The sequence below is a fragment of the Scylla paramamosain genome, chromosome 12 (genome assembly GCF_035594125.1).
Source record: "Scylla paramamosain isolate STU-SP2022 chromosome 12, ASM3559412v1, whole genome shotgun sequence".
In the NCBI taxonomy this organism is placed as follows: Eukaryota; Metazoa; Arthropoda; class Malacostraca; order Decapoda; family Portunidae; genus Scylla; species Scylla paramamosain.
In genome coordinates, this window is record NC_087162.1 from 6482860 (window position 1) to 6502500 (window position 19641).

Here is a 19641-nt window from a genome sequence, read left to right on the forward strand (position 1 = left end):
CCTGGAGTCGTGGCCTTGCAAACTGCCAGGGGTGGAAGGCATGCAGTCCTGCCTTCCTGTGTGTGTGTGTGTGTGTGTGTGTGTGTGTGTGTGTGTGTGTGTGTGTAACATAATGTGCACTGTTTTTCTCTGTCAAAATGTTTTTTTATCGTTCTAATTCCAGACGCAACCACTTCATTTGGTGCGTAGTGCAGCTTTCAGCAGAAAAAAAAGGAAGAAACTGAAGACTTTGAAAGGAGTTAAACATACGTGAGGAGATGCTGAATAAAGTAAAAAAATGCATGCCAAAATGGATGCATGCAAAATATGTGCAAAAATCGCCAAAAACAATTGTACGCGTGTGAAAATAATTTGTGTACTATAAAATATTTACGCACATACTTATAAATTCCACATGCATACAATCTTATTATCTACGGGGAAAAATTGTTTGCACGTTCTTTGTGTGTGTGTGTGTGTGTGTGTGTGTGTGTGTGTGTGTGTAATCCTTATTTTTTCCACGGGGATGGAAATAATTTGCTCGTGTGTCGCAGACGGGACTAAACTGCATGATTAACAGTTCCCAGTGGTCACTCAGGAATTGTTACATAGTCGCTGTAACAATTACATAGTCGCTGATGTGGTGCGGGCAGTTAGGATGAAGGCGCAGGTTTTGTTACTACTCGTGGTTACGACCCTTCCGAACCAAGGCTGAACATCTGCGTACAGATTCGATTTGATAGCTGTCAGCCTCCCGTTCGGGGCGCATCATTCTTCCCCAGACTGTGTTTATACAGCTATGCAATTTCTCCATTAAAGTGTAATTCAACTGTCTTGCCATCCATCTGAAATATAAATAGTGAAATATATTACGAAAAACATGCAGAAAAATATGTTCGGGTAATTCACTTTCCTTGTGGTTTGTACTAGAAAATCACATTTTATCACTTCTTTTAGACACTTGATATCACTCATATTTCCTGGAAATGACTGTAACTTTCTGGATCCGAAGGATGATCAGTGAATATTATACTGCAAACGTTTGATTTTATATTTTTTTCCCATTTTTCCATTTGGGATCGGGGCGCACGGATCAGCTTTACTTGTGGGAGGAAGAACAAAGGAGGGAAGATCAACATGGGGCCAAGGTTGGCGAGGAGAGGAGTATGGTATTATGAGTGTCGGAAACACACGAGAGGGGGCGAGAGGAAATAAGAGGTGAGCAAGGGGTAATGAGAGGTCAGCGGGAAAGTGAGACGAGACTACCGGGTACAGAGAGAGAGAGAGAGAGAGAGAGAGAGAGAGAGAGAGAGAGAGAGAGAGAGAGAGAGAGAGAGAGAGAGAGAGAGAGAGAGAGAGAGAGAGAGAGAGAGAGAGAGAGAGAGAGAGAGAGAGAGAGAGAGAGAGAGAGAGAGAGAGAGAGAGAGAGAGAGAGAGAGAGAGAGAGAGAGAGAGAGAGAGAGAGAGAGAGAGAGAGAGAGAGAGAGAGAGAGAGAGAGAGAGAGAGAGAGAGAGAGAGAGAGAGAGAGAGAGAGAGAGAGAGAGAGAGAGAGAGTGAGTGAGTGAGTGAGTGAGTGAGTGAGTGAGTGAGTGAGTGAGTGAGTGAGTGAGTGAGTGAGTGAGTGAGTGAGTGAGTGAGTGAGTGAGTGAGTGAGTGAGTGAGTGAGTGAGTGAGTGAGTGAGTGAGTGAGTGAGTGAGTGAGTGAGTGAGTGAGTGAGTGAGTGAGTGAGTGAGTGAGTGAGTGAGTGAGTGAGTGAGTGAGTGAGTGAGTGTGTGTGTGTGTCGCTGAAAAAAAAATAAAATACACGACAAAAACCTATTGGTGGTGAGGTGGTAAACCTGTGCTGCACGATACTGGATGTACGCGCCAATGATCACCAGCCTTGCTTCAGCAGACGCCCAGCACAGGTTGTCCAGTACGTGTCTTGTTTACGTCTGCGGTGTGTGCTAGATGCTGATTTCGTATTTCGTCCCATTCCCTGTCTGCCTCTATATATAATAGGGACACTGGCGTAGGGAAACACAAAAAAAAAAAGGTCCGTTGAGGTGCCAATCCCCTTATGTTTAGTTATATATATTTACACTCGTGTTTTGTTTAATTTTATTACCAGAGTTAATGTGAAAAGGCAGTAACCACAACTCCCTAAGCGCTTTAAAAATGTTAACGATTAAAGGAAGAACTAACAGTCTGATGAACGTGGTACATAATTATTTTTTACTTTCAGTGAGGGAAAAATATATATTAACTCCAGGAATCCTTAGTACTTCAAAATATAAAGATGCCTGATTAACTTTCTACAGTGTCGGTGGTTTCCCAGAGACAGCACGTCTAATTTTTATTAAAACTTTTCCCCACCAAAGTTGTTGTGCAAAGAAGGGATCTGCGTCACTCAGCGATGGACGATTTCTGATTTCCCAGTATCCTCTTTGAGGTGTGGCGGCGACAGCGTGTTGTGCGTGCCAGTCCAGTATAGTGGCTTGATATTTCGTAACATCAATAGATGAAACCAGTAATGAAGAATGCCAATAAAATCCTACGTTTTGTTAGCTGGAATTATTGCTTTGTGTTTTTCATTCCCATATGTGTGTATTACACTTTGCACAGTTATGGTTCCACTTGCATAAAGCTGCAGTCACATTTACAGTACCTGGTTTACGCTTCAAGACTTTGGTACTTGTTTACTGAAGGGAAAAAAAAAAAAAAAAAAAAAAAAAAAAAAAAAAAAAAAAAAATATATATATATATATATATATATATATATATATATATATATATATATATATATATATATATATATATATATATATATATATATATATATATATATATATATATATATATATATATTTATATATTTGTTTTTTTTTACAATCACCAACTCACATACTCGATGCTGAAGATTTATTCATTGGTAAGTGAATTAGCAATCTTCTCGTGGACGGCAAAATTGGCAATGAAGTTTGCCAGACCAGCATCAGTAACAATGATGTAAAGAGTAAACATCTCTGGCTCCAGAATACATCCCTGCTGGGTGTCGTGTGTGTGTGTTAGAGAGAGAGAGAGAGAGAGAGAGAGAGAGAGAGAGAGAGAGAGAGAGAGAGAGAGAGAGAGAGAGAGAGAGAGAGAGAGAGAGAGAGAGAGAGAGAGAGAGAGAAAGCATCACCAATTATTAGGTAAAGAAGGGTAGCCAATGTCACAATATCACACATGATTAAAAAAAATGCAACAACGTAAATAACAAAATCAGAGTATTAAAATTAACGAATTACGAAAAGAAATGAAACAAGCGAGCGAAAATAATGATGGTATTGATAATAATAATAATAATAATAATAATAATAATAATAATAATAATAATAATAATAATAATAATACACTTCAACCTTGATGAATCATTATGTTATGCTCTTTGATGTGTGTGTGTGTGTGTGTGTGTGTGTGTGTGTGTGTGTGTGTGTGTGTGTGTGTGTGTGACTGCGTGTGTGCTGAACTTCGACAAAAGCCAAAGTCGCCGCGATCGTCTTCCTTTCCGGTGGTTTAGGCCACAAACAGGAAGCAGCCTGGCGCTCGGAAGCTGTGATTCCGTCTCAGTGAGCAAGTAAAGAAACGATCAGTGTGTGTGTGTGTGTGTGTGTGTGTCGCGGTGAGAGCATTTCATTGCGACCTGGCCAGGTGTGTGTGTGTGTGTGTGTGTGTGTGTGTGTTATGAAACTATAGTGAAAATATTCAGATTTCACCTGAATTTTTCCCTTGAGGAGAGGAAGGCAAACACTGAGGATTGATTGCCTTTCGTTGCGCGTAAACCTTTTGTCTGTGTATGGAATAAGAAAACGTGCCTTCTAGTATAAATGTAGACACAGGTCATGTAAGGAAATTCTATAAATGACGTAAGGAGTACAAAATAGTAGCAATATACGTAGTGTAGAAATTTAGGAATATTTAACTGCTATATCTTTTACTAGTGGCAATCGTAAATTTATTCATTAACAACAAAAATTATTAGCGTTTTACCAAATTACATAACACAAACTCGATAAATCTTAACTAATATATCCTTTTACAAGCGAGATATTCATAGTCGTATTGTATATCAGTTATCTAGAAACAATATCCTTGATTGAGAAAACTGCAACAAGAGACTCCCGATGCCATGAAACACTGAGAGAAAGCAGCGAGAACGTCCTTTGTCCTCACTGACTAAGTCCAGACGGAAAGAGATTTACGACCCTTGGCGAGGCGAGAAGAGGCAGCGGTCCTGGGCGTGAGGGAGGGAGAGGAGGCGTCGATTTCAGTGCAGGCGAATCTTTTTGCTTAAACCATCAGCACACTTAATAAAGAAAGAATGGTAGCGAGAACCGAGGAGAAGACTGGGAAGGAAAGGTGCAGCAGGGTTCGTGTGTGTGTGTGTGTGTGTGTGTGTGTGTGTGTGTGTGTGTGTGCATGTCTGTGTGTGAGTGGTTCATCTGTCTCGGATACCTGTCTCTTTATCTGTCTTCCTGCCTTTCTGTCTGTCTCTCTCTCTCTCTCTCTCTCTCTCTCTCTCTCTCTCTCTCTCTCTCTCTCTCTCTCTCTCTCTCTCTCTCTCTCTCTCTGTGATCAGGTTAGTCCTCTCAGGAAAAATATAATAGATACGTTCGAACAAAATGAAAGAATTTCGTTTTGTGGAGAAAAGGAGAAGGAAAGGAAAATGAAGAAAATGAGAGGAAAGGTTAACGCAGTTAGAGGCACCTTGAGCGGAATAGGACACACACACACACACACACACACACACACACACACACACACACACACACACACACACACAGAGAGAGAGAGAGAGAGAGAGAGAGAGAGAGAGAGAGAGAGAGAGAGAGAGAGAGAGAGAGAGAGAGAGAGAGAGAGAGAGAGAGAGAGAGAGAGAGAGAGAGAGAGAGAGAGAGAGAGAGAGAGAGAGAGAATGAAAGATGGAGAGGGAGAAAATAGAGATTACGATGGAGAAAAGAAGAGGTGAAGATGATTCGAAGAATGAAGAAGCGAAAAGATGCTGAAGAGGAAGAAAATGAGAGGTATTTTTACGAGATGAAGTAAATTGTAGGAGGAGAGTGGGGATGGAATTATACGACGGGAGAAAAGAGAGGGAGAGGTGAGGAATGAGGCGCTGCACGAGTGATGAGCAGTGGAAATTGAGCCCGAAGGAGGAAGGGCAAGAAAAGGAGGAGTAGGACGAGAAAAAGAAAAAGAAGAAGAAGAAGAAGAAGAAGAAGAAGAAAAGAAAAAGAAAAAGGAGAAAAGACAAAGAAGAGAATACAGTAGAGGAAGGGCAAGAAAAGAAGGAGGACGAGGAATAGGAGGAAGAGGAGGAGTAGGAGGTGGAGGAAAATGATGAGGCTGAGGAGGAGAAGCGGAAGTCAGAAGAGAAATAATAATAATGATAATAATAATAAGAAGAAAGAATACAATAGAGTAATAAAAAGAAGGGAGGAGGAAGAAGAGAAGATGAAAAATAATGAATAGAGAAAATGAGAAAAGAAGTGTAGAGAAATGAAAATAAATTGGATGTAGAATATAAACAGAGAGAGAGAGAGAGAGAGAGAGAGAGAGAGAGAGAGAGAGAGAGAGAGAGAGAGAGAGAGAGAGAGAGACGGACTGGCAAACAAATAGACAAAAGACAGACGGAAGGACTGGCGAAATCAGACTTAAAGAAAACGCAATAAAAATTTTAAACCGCTTACTAGATGCAAGAAGTTCTCCCGATAACATTATTATTTTGCTTTCCGTGTCTGCCTTATTCCGTTATTTTCATTTGCAGGGTTTTCATGTCTATTGTGGATTCTGTGTTGTTTTAAAGCATTTACGAATGTTATTATTTTACCGAAAGCACCAGCACAGGAGGAGGAGGAGGAGGAGGAGGAGGAGGAGGAGGAGGAGGAGGAAAAAGGAACGCAGGAGGTGAAAGACGAAAAAGAGTAGGAGAATGACAGAAAGACAAAAGAAAGAGGGGACGGAAGAAAGAAAAGAAATGAAAGAGAAATGGAAAGAGAAAAGGAGGAGGAGAAGGAGGAAGAATAAAGGAGGAGGAGGAGGAAAAAGGAAAGAGGGAGGAGGAAGGAGGAGGTGGAGGAAGGAGGAGGAGGAGGAGGAGGAGGAGGAGGAGGAGGAAGGAGGAGGAGGAATACAAATAAATACAAAGGAAGACCTAACAGCAACAGATTCTGAGGTCCTTACAGGGCTGTTCGAATAACTATACTACTCTAACTATTGGTGGTGAGAGACGGGATAGCACAAGAGAAGGCTCCTCCCCATCCTCCCCATCCCTCTAGTCAAAGGTGGCAGGAAAAAGGAAATGGTACCATGTTATAATTATAGATAAGCGGAATGGAATTTGAGAAGAAAGTAGAGAGATGAGGTCTACTTCCACTTAATACCATCTTTCTCTTCTTTAAAAATTTTGATTCACTGAGGTACATTTAACTAGATGACTATAGTGATGGGAGAGTTGCTCTAAAGGAGGAGGAGGAGGAATGCAAAGGAAAACAAAGGAAAGCCAAATGGATCTTATGGTCCTTGCAAGGCTGTTTGTAACTACTTGTAACTAGCTACAGGGCAGAGAGACAGGTCAGCACAGCAGAAGACTCTCTCCCACCCACCACTCCCTCTAGCTTGCGCCGGCATGGAAGGAGGAGGAGGAGGAGGAGGAGGACGTAGAGAAGTATATATCAGAAGTAGAAGGAGGAGGAGAAGTATATAGTAGAAGTACAAGGAGGAGGAGGAGGAAGAGGAGGAGGGGGGAGAGAGAAGTATACAGTATAAGGAGGAGGAGGAGAAAATGCGAAGGAAACTAACAAAGAACAAAAAGGAGGAGGAGAAGGAAAATAGGAGGAAAAGGAAAAGAATATAAAGGATAAGAAAAAAACTGAGGAGCAGGAAGGAGGAAAGGAAAGGCGCACGAAGCAGAAAACTGAAATAAAGAACGAGGGAGGAGGAGGGCGTGAGTTGTCCCGCATTATGACACTTGCTTTAAATATTTGATCAGCCTTTTATTGCGCCGCCACTTTACGACGCAATATTTGGCCTCTAACAGCTACTTTATGTGGCGCGGGAAGGTCTCGGGTCCTCCCCTCTCTCCTCACTCTCCCCTCTCTTCCCTCTCCCTTCTCCCTCGCCACACCTGCCACACCCTCGTCCGCCTCGCCCCTGCTCTTTGCTCTCTCCCAAGACACGGCGCGGAGGAAATATAGCCGTCGTTGCATCAGTCGTGACTCATCGCTCTGTATGGTCGTCTCTCCCTCTCTCCCCTTCCCCAGTGCGGTCGTGACTCTTCCTTACCTCTCTCTCTTCTCTTCGCCTCTCCTCCTCCCTCCCTTCCATATTTCAGAGCCTCGGTTCCTGCCTCGTACGTGACTCGTCTTCCGTGGTGTTTTTATTGTGTCCCGGACAGCTACTGATGTTCGTGATGGTCCTTCCTTTGTCTGTTTAGGGTTTTGTTAGGACACGTGACGCGACGTTGGCACCCCTTTGAGGGTGCAAGTTTTTGGTCCTTCAGAACCATCTCTGATCATGAGTATTAGTATCGTTTCTTCTTTCTTCCTTTCATTTATCTATTCTATGCAAGAAGGCCACTGGTCAAGGGCGACTTCTGTTGCCCTTGACGAGAGTCCACTGAGGTGCCAGTCCTAAAAGAAAGTTAAAAAAGGATCATCCAAATTTGGAGGATAAGTGTATTGAAACCTCCGTCATGAAACAGTTGAAGTCATAGGAAGGACGTCCCCGTCATCATGGTAGTGGTCACGGTGATTTCATAATTATCTTGTGACCTCTGATACATTCTCTTAATTCTTTAGTGCTTTCTTTCAAACATTTTTTAATATTTTTTTTAAACCATATTTTTCCTCTGTATGTCTCTTTGCAGTAAATCTCCATTCTCTTCAGTATGACCCATCGAAACTAGAGATTTTCCTCACTTTGCCTTGTCGAAACGCTTATCTCGTAATATCTCTTCAAAATTCTTAACTCTCTTCTATATAATCCTTCAGACTCCTTCGTTCCGTTCAGCATGTTTCTTTGCAACCCTTTTCCTCTTTAGTCAGCCCCGTCAGAACTCTTATTAGTCTCAGTAATTTTTCAAAACCTTCAACTCTCTTTGGTGTTTACCTACAAAACCATCAGCATTGTTAGGTACGATCCTTTGAAACGTGTAATTCTTTGGCATATCTGTCAAACTCGCTTTCTGTCATGCGTGTTGCTGAGCCACACTAACGACCCCAACCCCAACAACCCCAACAACCCCAACAACCCCCTCATCTGCGCCCTTGTCCATCGCCTTATGTATTGTCTATTATCTTGTCTATCGGCTGGTCGTCCTCTGCGCTGTTTATCGGGCGTCGGGCGGTGAGCGACGGCCAATCTCCCGGCGACGGCGAGGACGCGTGTCGGAGTTATGGTCGTCGTCGGCGGGTCGTGACGCGGCGGCCGACTGGGGAGATGAAGAAAATTCGTCACCGGAAATCCTCCTGTGTTGTCGCATCGTCGTGTTTTACTTATTTCATTTGTCGTTGTCCTGCAGCTTTAATGTCTGTACCTTCGTATTGCTTGTGTGTTACTTAAGATCACTGTGTTGGCGTGGAAAGCCAGTGCCGAGAGAGAGAGAGAGAGAGAGAGAGAGAGAGAGAGAGAGAGAGAGAGAGAGAGAGAGAGAGAGAGAGAGAGAGAGAGGGGTCAGGCAAAGGCTCTCCTGTTTCCTCTTCTCCTTTACTTAGTGTCATGTTCCTCCATGTAACAGTAGCACTGATATTTCCTTTCACTTATCCTCTTACTCAAATATCTGCTGTTAACAACGAACATTTTACTCTCGTCCACAGTATTTCCTCTCGCATTTTGTATTCTGCCTTGCCTGATGTGGTAACTATCCAGTCTTGGAAGCACAAAATCCCGTGAATTTCAACGATATGAAATGTTAAAACACTAAATTGAAGGACCCAGCAGGACCAGAATATGTGATAAGTTATCTTTTATTCGAGGACTTTACCATCGGGCCAAAAGGTGAAGACAAGGACGAGGAATCCCGCCGTTTAACTATAGCAAATTCCAAAGGGTTATAGAGTGGCCACGGGTCATTCCAAGATTCAGATGTGTATGGTTGCACGGCTGATTGATTCAATGATTATGGCGCTGATTGTGTCGAGAAGATGAAGAAAAGAAAAAGGAAATATGGAACTCTTTCGTAAGTTAATTTTCGTAAACGTGCTCTGTGTGAAGGAAAGCTGAAAGATGATGTACATAAGAAATGGAAAGGTAGGAAATGTAATGAATCAGGCTTGGGTGGGCGTGAAACACCTCGCGCTGTGTAGAGCGACTGGAGAATGAAAAATTAGAAAAGATAAAGCACTGACGGTCTGAGTGATTCGTAGGAGTTTATACACCCTAACAATATCTCTGACATTAAACATTCTTTTCCGCAAAGACACAAATGCTGCTTTGTGAAGTGAGTGAGGATGAAAATAATTAAAAGTGAAGCAAGTGTTACACAAATGTTTCAGTGTATCAAAGAATAAATGAAATGGCAAATATAAATAAAAATTATATGCAATATTATTCGTGATAGAAACGAGTAGATTTGAAAAATTACGTTATTCATCGATGGGAGTCTGTAAGAAACCCCATAACAAGTACACTTAACTAAACCTATTGTAACGACAGTGTAGGGGCCGTGAGACAGAGTAAGAACAGATGGTTACTGAGTGCTGAGACTGATGTGGATGCGTTGTTATAGAAATATTGTGTGTGGATTAAATGGTCGAATTCACTTTTGTATCTTTCATAACTTTCATTCACCAATCCCTTACCCTGGACTCAAGTAATATCGTCTTAACGACTCAAAATCACATCAGTCAATACGGTATCCTCTCTTATTTACTTCTGACTTCGCGTCAGGCACTAGTAATGTCACGTTTCAGAAAAAAAAAAATAATGAGTCGCGCCTCTCACACGGTTGTTGGTCTTCCCTAAGTTTTTAAAACAAGGAGTTCATTAGTCCATGTGCTGATTTTGTACTGTTATATTTATAGATTTGACATTCCCTGGATCCTTTGACAGCACTGCGTAAGTCAGCTGTGCAGTGAATTAGCCGAGGCATTATAAGACTCTAGAAGTGAACCTACATATTACAGCAGTCATTTACAAAAGAATGACGAAGACAGTAAAGAAAATCAATCCATCTCAGCTGTCGCTAATGTCAACTTATAATCCTGGCAATGAGAGTAAAGTCTACCGTGACTTGCTGTAATTTGAGAGCTTAGAGGTGAAATGATTAAGGTGGTCGCCGCTTGGGTGCAAGGTTGGTTCCGTTTATACCTGACTATTTAAGTAATTACCACAATGGTTTCAAATTAGAGTACCTGGAGATTACTTTTTATTTATTTATTTGTTATTATTTTTTTTTAGCCTAAGACTAAGAGCTATAAATTTGATCGTTATGAGTCATCACGGGCTTAAAGAATGTGTCGTGCATGGGACTTCCACCTGTAGGTCGGGTGGATTCCTGCAGCTTCACTTATTTTATGCTCTCGTGTATATTTTCAACCATCCTTATGTTTGTGCTTTTGTGTACATTTTCAACCATCCTTTTGCTCACAAAGTAACGCAAATGAAGAATAAACAGCAGCAAACCAGTTGGCCTATATCAGTGAGCTACACATTTTAATATAAAGTAAGAAATGTTGTAAAGACATCGACTTCGGTCTCTGTCCTTCCATACAGGAAATGATAATCTTACTTGACTTTGTCATGCTGAACTTGATAGGCAATGGATGAAAAAAAAAAAAAGGAAAATCTTAAGATGAAATAGAAAAACGTAAATTAGGACACAAGAAAGCTTCATTGTTATTTTGGACAGAAGCATTGTTATCTTGGTTCGAAGCATCCTGAGAGATTTATGTTATTGAAAAGACTAAGTACAGATGGTGTCTAAAGTTTGAGAGTATCATGGCATGCAAAGGTTACGTGGCAATGGACAGAGCAGGGAACAAAGAACAAGAGACCCTGATTGACGGCACTGCTCATTTCTGCGGATCTCAACAACTTCGGATTGGTGGTGGTGGTGGTGGTGGTAGGGGTGGTGGTGTGTGTTCCACTGAGAAAACGAGTATGAAAGATCTGTTGGAAAGAATACTATATATGTACTTCAAGAAAATGCATTCCAATGGAGAAGTCTCTATCAAGTCGAAAATCGAATTTTCAGAACTCTTTCATTTTGTTCTATTTGTAATAACTGTCATTTTGTACTATTTGCAATAACTGTCATTTTGTAATATTTGCAATAACTCGTTTTGTAATATTTGCAATAACTGTCATTTTATAATATTTGCAATAACTTGTAGCACTTGATTATAACTTGCAGCACCTGATTACTTATTCAAAGAAGTTGACGCAATGACGACATGTGTAACGTTTGTAACAGACAGCCACGGCCATTATCTCAAACCTGACCTTTCCTCCAGTGGGATAACCTAACGGATTTATGGATGGGGATGATAGGTGGAAATAGGTAGGTACATTTCATACAGGGACCGCCACGTGAAAGCCTGGTGGCTTCTTGCAGCTTCCCTTATTTCTTATGTTTTTATGACCTTTCTTTATTGGATCACAGTGATACTGAGGATGCAACGAACGGCTTCGTAAAAAGGAAGTGTAATCATTGTGAATGTACTCGTAAAAACCATGAAAGTTATTAGTGATGACAAAGACCACCGCATTAGTGATTTGCAGCAGAAAAGGTGACTGACCAAAGGGGAAAATCTTTCAAACTGTAAACCAAATTAGTTATTCATTTTGAAAAGAGACAATGATTATCACTAAATCAAGTTTAGATCCAGATAGTCCACAAGAAAAATGCTCACCACCGAAACCGTTGTTGGGCTCATGAAGGAAAACCTCAATTAGAATCAACAGTAGTGATGTCAGTGCTGCACGACGGATGGGAAACAAAACTAATCGTATCAAGCCAATTAATATAATGTTAAACCACACAGCCGTCAGATGAAGAAAGACATCCTGAATATTTGCATCATCCCCTTATCTCTCTCTCTCTCTCTCTCTCTCTCTCTCTCTCTCTCTCTCTCTCTCTCTCTCTCTCTCTCTCTCTCTCTCTCTCTCTCTCTCTCTCTCTCCAAAACCGTTTTAAAGATTAGGAAAGACGACCGAGATTCATTCCGGCAACCAGCAACACCAAAGATGACAATCTTGCGTAAAAACTTGAATAATGTGCCCATCGCGTATGGAAGGGAACTTAATAACCTCATAGACAAATTCCCTGCACTCTGAAATGACCTTGATGCTTAGGTGACCTTATCATCTTCATTTGTCATTATAGTCTACATCAACCATCGCTACTGCTACTACATAAACTACTACTATTACAACAACAGTAGCACCACCATCACCATCATCAACAACAACAATAACAACAACAAGAACAACAACAACATCTACTACTACTACTACTACTACTACTACTACTACTACTACTACTACTACTACTACTACTACTACTACTACTACCACTACTGCTACTATTGTTGCATTACTCGTAACACTTGTACTTCCATCTCTACAGATTGTTGATCTCTGCAAATTCCCATGTTATAATGACATAATTTCAAGCACAAGTTCTTTTAATCATGTTTGTTAACATTCAACAGCTAAATTTATAAAGACAATTGTAAATAGTGTACAGTCATTGTCTATCTTCTTATCTCTTTCACCTGTGTTATTTCTCGTGGCTGTCTTCTCTCGCAATACTCAGGAAGTTTTACCCTACAGTATCAAAAAGTGTATTTGTCTTTCCCATTGCCTTCACTACTGTCATTGTTACCTTTACGACAACAAATCTCATCATTTCCTTCCACTGTTGTTCACTTCATATGTTACCAGTGTTACTTCTACGCACTATACACTTCCACGCACACCGTTACCTTGCTGATACTACTACCTCACCAATACTATGATTACTACTGCTGCTACTGCTACTGCTACTGCCGCTACTACTGTTACTGCTACTACTACTACTACTACTACTACTACTACTACTACTACTACTACTACTACTACTACTACCACGACTACCACGACTACCAATACCACTAATAATAATAATAATAACACTAGTATTGATATTCCTACTACTGTTGTTGCTGTTCAAATTCACATGAAAAAGATGGAGACGATAGATGGCACTAATGAATATCACGAATACAGAAATTTAAAAATTGTTGCAAAGAGAGACGCGATGAAATATTCCTTGTTTGCAACACTACCGAACTTCAGGACGGATTTCCTGTTCATGTAAAAGAGTTATTGAATGAATTAAGAATTGTTGTACTTTCTTTACACTCACTGAAACATGGCTCAGGGAAACTAACAAATACATTTACTGCTCTTGACGAAATCTTTCAGTCATCAATATTCTCGTTTCGTTAGAACTTCGACACCGTAACTTCTAGAAAAATAAAAAAAAACTTTATCAAGTGTCTTTATCCATTCGTGGTTTAAAAAAATACGTAATAAACGGGACAAAGCAAAGTCACTCGAAGAATAAGCTTTTCTACCAAAACTGTTAAGCGGAGAGTGCCACAAGCGTCGCAGGAATCGTCTTAGGAGTGATATTATTTCTTCCTTATCTGTGGCACACAATACATCAAACACTTTCCATACCTCTGCACTGTCTTATTGCCACAAGTCCTATAGATCCTGTAGCCATAGCCTAGAAGGAACCCCAACAACTGTACCATTGATGTCCACGAGACTGACGTACGTATTATTCACAAACAAGGAAGTGAACAGCACACCGCAACTATTGATAAACTATAATGTCTGGCACAAATGATGTTGAATTTTTTGGTGTTACCTTTGACGAACACATGACCTTTAACTTCAAATAGATAACTTGGTTCTTCGTCCAGACACATCACCCCACTCTTCCAGGTAAAAACAACTGACTTGTCATTATGTGTTAAAATTGACCAATTACCTCCAGATCTCTCGTCTTTTTACTGTGCATAACCCAGTCTGGAGTATCACATATGAAATTCACTTCAGAAAAAAAAAAAAATAGAATTACCGCATATAGTAATTATTGAGAAGATCCAAAAATATAGTCGCCCATTATTCAAACAAACACAGATTCTAAAATTAGATGACTTAAAACTTGATTGCACCTTTCATGTATATCATCAAGGCCATTTTTTTTTTATTTCCTTACCCGTTTTTGTGGTACTTGTTATTGTGACCAAGTACACTCTCTTAATTATCGTTTGACCTTGTCTCGGTACTGTGTGTCTTATCCGGGCTCTTTAATCTGGAACGACGCCTTCACCCCAGATTCAAAATTCACTACCTTTAAACGCACCCAAAATTAAATACAGGAGACATATCCCAAGCTAGTAATAATGTAGCATCACCACCACCTCCCTTCACACTGTTACTGTTACAGCTGTCTAAAGCGTCATACCCAATGCTTAACTGTTAAACTTATTCCTTGTTCATTACCCTTATTCTAACTACATTGCAACACAGGTTTGGACCACCGAATTTATTAAGTTATACTTTCTTATACCCTTTCTTTCTTTCTTTCTTTTTTTTTTTTTATTACTCGTATCGTCCAAACCGAGACAGTTTCCATTTTTCAGTTTTAGGCGTGTGGTTGGCGCCGTGTTGTGATGTGCAGACCGTCACGAGGGGAATTTCGTTCAATACAATACCAGCCAGTCTTCCCCAAAAATGACTCGGAAAGATTGAAAGCCCTCCATCCAGCGTGATAATCAATTACAGCGTAGACAGCTTTATTGATATAATAACTATCCCTCGCTGTGTGCTTGGTCCCTACAGGCGCCATACCCTGTCAGCTCATTATATAGATGCAAGTATAATGTAACAACTTCCATATTGTCAGAAAAGTCCTGTTCTGCATGCTAGCTGAGAAATTGGCAGATGCCACTAAGTTACTCTGAATGACAGTAAGGGTGTATGATTTTAATGTGCATACCTTATTCAAATGTCAGTTTTTATCTTATTTAGACACAAAATCCATTGGACTTGTAACATTTCTACTTAGGTCAACTGTATGTCGTGACTAGGCATTGTGGTTAGTAAAAAATAAATAAATAAATAAATAAATAATACTATTCCTCATGGCGTCACGTGGGATGGATGCTCGAAAAATACAGCAATTGTATCATTCAATCTTGAGCCACTGCCTGTCTTCTGACCTTTCCCATCCCCTCAGAGATTCCCATGAAAAATTTGTCACCTCAAGGCAATCGATGAAATCATGCAGTCAGAGGCATAACTTTCATCTAGATTTCAAGACGTCTCCTGGAGCAAGACAGCTTGAAACATGGCGAGTTTGGTGTCCTATTTTTATCGACTTTTTTTTATTCATTTATTTATTTTTTTTGCGAGTCTTAATTTCTCTCTCTCTCTCTCTCTCTCTCTCTCTCTCTCTCTCTCTCTCTCTCTCTCTCTCTCTCTCTCTCTCTCTCTCTCTCTCTCTCTCTCTCTCTCTCTCTCTCTCTCTCGTGTGAAGCCTAGATAATACTTCAGTTTCATTCAAAATATTATTATTCGTCAGTATCTACCGAGTCCAGCAAGGCAGGTTAAGGCTTGGTCAGCTTGGATGGTTGACGGAACACCGCTCAGTGCGTTGGCTTGCTGACTTGCTGCTGGCTGCCAACTGGACTCATGACGCTGTGGCTGCACTTGTCTTGCATTTGCTATCCGTGCATGTGGTGGGAAATACTTATGGTTGGAGACTCGGCAATCGGGTTGAGCTGGTGGACATGAAGCAGTAGTCCAATTCTAGATGATTCTTTTGGCCTTTCCTGTGGTACTGCACTCTCACTGGGCCTATGTTCTTTTCCCCTCGTTTTTTGTTGCCCTTGGCCAGTGTCCCTCTTACGTAAAAAGGGTGAAATTCGTTGATTCGCTCAGATTCCCGAGTTTGCTGGCTTAACTTGAATATACGGCAATGGTACGTACACATCAGAAGAGAATTTCAGCTGTGCAAAATGAAGGTTAATGATAGATGAATGCACGTCTGGCACCTTTGTTTTACAGCTTGACTAAAAAGATTGATACTAGTCATTTAGTGGTACCAGTCAGTGCGAAACTTGAATATACGGCAGTTAACGGACAGAGACAGTGCAAAATGAAGCCTAATAATACTTGAATGCATACTTCATATTTTTTTTTTTCTGTTTTTGTTTTTGTTTGGTTTACCACCTTAACGAAAATGTTGATACTAGTCATTTAGTGGTACCAGTCAGCTGATAGTCTTCATCCTGTGGACGTTCGAATGAGTAACCTACAAATAATAGCAAAATCCCTCCCTTCAAAAATAAATAAAAGTAATAATAATAATAATAATAATAATAATAATAATAATAATAATAATAATAATAATAATAATACAAATAGATAAAAAATAAAGTAAAATACAGATACCTTTTCATGTGGGTCCGGTTATGAAAGCAGCTTGAAAACAATTGAAGAAAGCGGAACACACGAGTGATGGCTTCTTTCAACATGATCTTGGGACTCACGCTGGGCTCCCTTATCTTTTAATTTCCCGTCTTTTTTACAGCAATTGGTTCATTAACTGGAAGGAATATTATGACCTCCATAAATACCCTTGACTTGAGATCTTCTTCTTCTTCTTCTTCTTCTTCTTCTTCTTCTTCTTCTTCTTCTTCTTCTTCTTCTTCTTCTTCTTCTTCTTCTTCTTCTTCTTCTTCTTCTTCTTCTTCTTCTTCTTCTTCTTCTTCTTCTTCTTCTTCTTCTTCTTCTTCTTCTTCTTCTTCTTCTTCTTCTTCTTCTTCTTCTTCTTCTTCTTCTTCTTCTTCTTCTTCTTCTTCTTCTTCTTCTTCTTCTTCTTCTTCTTCTTCTTCTTCTTCTTCTTCTTCTTCTTCTTCTTCTTCTTCTTCTTCTTCTTCTTCTTCTTCTTCTTCTTCTTCTTCTTCTTCTTCTTCTTCTTCTTCTTCTTCTTCTTCTTCTTCTTCTTCTTCTTCTTCTTCTTCTTCTTCTTCTTCTTCTTCTTCTTCTTCTTCTTCTTCTTCTTCTTCTTCTTCTTCTTCTTCTTCTTCTTCTTCTTCTTCTTCTTCTTCTTCTTCTTCTTCTTCTTCTTCTTCTTCTTCTTCTTCTTCTTCTTCTTCTTCTTCTTCTTCTTCTTCTTCTTCTTCTTCTTCTTCTTCTTCTTCTTCTTCTTCTTCTTCTTCTTCTTCTTCTTCTTCTTCTTCTTCTTCTTCTTCTTCTTCTTCTTCTTCTTCTTCTTCTTCTTCTTCTTCTTCTTCTTCTTCTTCTTCTTCTTCTTCTTCTTCTTCTTCTTCTTCTTCTTCTTCTTCTTCTTCTTCTTCTTCTTCTTCTTCTTCTTCTTCTTCTTCTTCTTCTTCTTCTTCTTCTTCTTCTTCTTCTTCTTCTTCTTCTTCTTCTTCTTCTTCTTCTTCTTCTTCTTCTTCTTCTTCTTCTTCTTCTTCTTCTTCTTCTTCTTCTTCTTCTTCTTCTTCTTCTTCTTCTTCTTCTTCTTCTTCTTCTTCTTCTTCTTCTTCTTCTTCTTCTTCTTCTTCTTCTTCTTCTTCTTCTTCTTCTTCTTCTTCTTCTTCTTCTTCTTCTTCTTCTTCTTCTTCTTCTTCTTCTTCTTCTTCTTCTTCTTCTTCTTCTTCTTCTTCTTCTTCTTCTTCTTCTTCTTCTTCTTCTTCTTCTTCTTCTTCTTCTTCTTCTTCTTCTTCTTCTTCTTCTTCTTCTTCTTCTTCTTCTTCTTCTTCTTCTTCTTCTTCTTCTTCTTCTTCTTCTTCTTCTTCTTCTTCTTCTTCTTCTTCTTCTTCTTCTTCTTCTTCTTCTTCTTCTTCTTCTTCTTCTTCTTCTTCTTCTTCTTCTTCTTCTTCTTCTTCTTCTTCTTCTTCTTCTTCTTCTTCTTCTTCTTCTTCTTCTTCTTCTTCTTCTTCTTCTTCTTCTTCTTCTTCTTCTTCTTCTTCTTCTTCTTCTTCTTCTTCTTCTTCTTCTTCTTCTTCTTCTTCTTCTTCTTCTTCTTCTTCTTCTTCTTCTTCTTCTTCTTCTTCTTCTTCTTCTTCTTCTTCTTCTTCTTCTTCTTCTTCTTCTTCTTCTTCTTCTTCTTCTTCTTCTTCTTCTTCTTCTTCTTCTTCTTCTTCTTCTTCTTCTTCTTCTTCTTCTTCTTCTTCTTCTTCTTCTTCTTCTTCTTCTTCTTCTTCTTCTTCTTCTTCTTCTTCTTCTTCTTCTTCTTCTTCTTCTTCTTCTTCTTCTTCTTCTTCTTCTTCTTCTTCTTCTTCTTCTTCTTCTTCTTCTTCTTCTTCTTCTTCTTCTTCTTCTTCTTCTTCTTTATAAATACATAAATAAAAAAAACATTCCAACCTTCCGGTTCTTCTTCTTCTTCTTTATAAATACATAAATAAAAAAAAACATTCCAACCTTCCGGTTCTTTTTCTTTCTCTTAAAAATAAATAAATACGTAAATAAAAAAAAACTTTCCAACCTTCCGGTTCTTTTTCTTTCTCTTAAAAATAAATAAATACGTAAATAAAAAAAAACTTTCCAACCTTCCGAGAGAGAGAGAGAGAGAGAGAGAGAGAGAGAGAGAGAGAGAGAGAGAGAGAGAGAGAGAGAGAACACAAAGAATTATATGAAATTACTTGGTTATAATCCTCATTACCTGGAGCTCAACGTGTTACAATATAGTTTAATCACATTTTACTTGGACGTCACTGCTTTCTTTACCTCTCTGGTGTCCTTGCAGTGTATATTTGCTATTCAACTCTTAAGGGTGAAAGACTTAACTTAGGCTGGCTCTTTGTCAATCACTCTCTCTAGAAATGCTGTCTGTCACCTTTCTTTTAGGGGATATAACAAGGGCGAAGTAAGCAAAATTCTCAGTCAGTAATCAAGATAGGACAAAAAGCAATGGGTTCAAGCTTGATAAAGTCAGATTTAAAAAAAGATTATAGGAATGCATTGGTTCTCAAATAGATTGGTAGATGAATGGAATAGACTCAATAATCAGGTTGTTAGTGCTGAGTCATTATGGAGCTTTAAAAGAAAATTAGATAAGTTTATGGATGAAGGTAGTAATTGGAAATAGGTAGGCATATTTCATACAGGGACTGCCACGTGTAGGCCTGATGGCTTTTTGCAGCTTCCCTTATTTTTTGTTCCTATGTTCTTAAATACAAGACAGGCACATTAGACACATTAACTTATTAACCCGATGACAAAGAAATCCTTCTTCGCCCCATCTCAGTGCTACATTGACTAGAAAACCTCTGCATGAAATGTTGTGCTTAGTAAAGAGGAAAGTTAAATATGAATAGAGAAAATAAGGTAGAGATTCGGAGAAGATAAAGATGATGTGGTGAATAGTGAATTGAAAATAAGACATGAATAAAATAAATGTTCACCTTCCTGATGAAGAATTGAAGAAAGTGTAAATAAAGGAAAAGAAGAAAACTAATGGGAGGAAAAGAAAAATAGCAAAGCGTCATCTTTATAAAACGTGGATTAAAGTATGCAATGTAATGAATCTGCGTCTTTTGTCCTTTTTGTGACAGAGATGAGAAGTTTAAAAATAAATGAGTGGAAAAGAGAGAGGAGGAGGATAAACAAAGAAAAGATGAGAAGACTGGGA

At 39.4% G+C, this 19641-nt stretch overlaps 1 long non-coding RNA gene across 3 annotated transcripts in view; it reads left to right on the plus strand.

The window, feature by feature from the left end:
- LOC135105421 (uncharacterized) overlaps positions 1-15036 on the plus strand; it is a 63244-nt gene extending 48208 nt beyond the window's left edge. The window contains exon 3 of one of the 3 annotated variants that reach the window (XR_010270829.1): positions 14642-15036. This is a non-coding gene — a long non-coding RNA (uncharacterized LOC135105421). Of the gene's footprint in view, positions 1-163; positions 1305-8818; positions 9660-14641 lie in introns of those variants that run through there. The other 2 variants (XR_010270830.1, XR_010270828.1) reach the window with 2 other exon arrangements.
- The last annotated feature ends 4605 nt before the right edge of the window (positions 15037-19641 follow it).